This window comes from Lepus europaeus, chromosome 11 (assembly GCF_033115175.1).
Source record: "Lepus europaeus isolate LE1 chromosome 11, mLepTim1.pri, whole genome shotgun sequence".
NCBI lineage: Eukaryota > Metazoa > Chordata > Mammalia > Lagomorpha > Leporidae > Lepus > Lepus europaeus.
Genome location: NC_084837.1, coordinates 53,371,794 through 53,372,788, shown reverse-complemented (window position 1 = coordinate 53,372,788; position 995 = coordinate 53,371,794). Strand labels below are relative to the sequence as shown.

General features: G+C 58.0%; 1 non-coding gene across 1 annotated transcript; it reads right to left on the bottom strand.

Moving 5' to 3' along the window:
- Positions 1–901: 901 nt before the first annotated feature.
- TRNAY-GUA (transfer RNA tyrosine (anticodon GUA)) lies at positions 902–995 on the bottom strand. Its single transcript has 2 exons — positions 959–995; positions 902–937 (listed from the first exon to the last, which is right to left on the bottom strand). It is a non-coding gene; the product is annotated as a tRNA-Tyr (tRNA).

Here is a 995-nt window from a genome sequence, read left to right as displayed (position 1 = left end):
CAAAGTCCCAAAGTGCAATCTTGGATCACAAGCTGAAGATGTCTATAGCTAGTGACCTGCAAGACAGCAGTCACATTGTGCTGAAGCTCGGCTGTGCATACCCAGTGGCAAGAGCAGGCTGTGAGAAATCACTGCTCTCCGACAGAAGCCAAATCACTTGGGGAAACACGAAGAGTTACCAACACACACGAGGCCAAAATCTGAGTTCTCCAGTCACTCACCCAGGGCACGGACCCACAGAACAGGTGAAAAAGCCACTGCGAGAGCGCATGTCGCTAGCCGAGATGCACCGTCAGTCATGCTGCCGCGCATTCAAACCACTGTGCACTTGAAACTGATCCGATGGAAAGTTCTGTCTGCACACCAAGAAAGAGAAGGAAACATTCAACACAAATGGGGCGGGGGAGACAGAATCCCGGATGGTGAGACAAGAGCGAGACTAGAGGGAAAGCACGTGTTCTGCCGCCGGGAGATGTCTGAGTGGTCTGAGGTCCGTACTCCTGGAGGTGTACCGGACGTGAACTTGTCGCGCCTCCAGGGGCTCGCCTTCCTGCCCGCCTGGTGAGTGGACTGAGGCCACGGAGAGCGCAGGCAGGCGCCCAGAGCCCCGGGGCTCTCCAGTTCCTGCGGAGGCGCGGTCTGTGAATAACAACGGACGAGCTTGCCTGCATTGGGTGGTGGCGGGGGAATCTGGGTGGTCCCTAAGGAAAACGCCCCCAGGAGTGCTTCTGGAGGGTAGGAGAGGGAGGAGCAGGCGTGTTCGCCCTCCGGGGCAGTAAGGAAAACACCCAGCTAGGGAGGTGGTGCACAAAGGCTTTGCCAGCTATAGAGTGTGACCTGTGTGTAGGCTGCCCCCGCCCGGCGATGCGGGGGCTCCTGTCAGGGCAAAACGTAAGGCACGTCCTTCGAGCCGGAGTCGAACCAGCGACCTAAGGATGCCCGCAGATGGAAATCCACTCTACAGTCCTCCGCTCTACCAGCTGAGCTATCGAAGG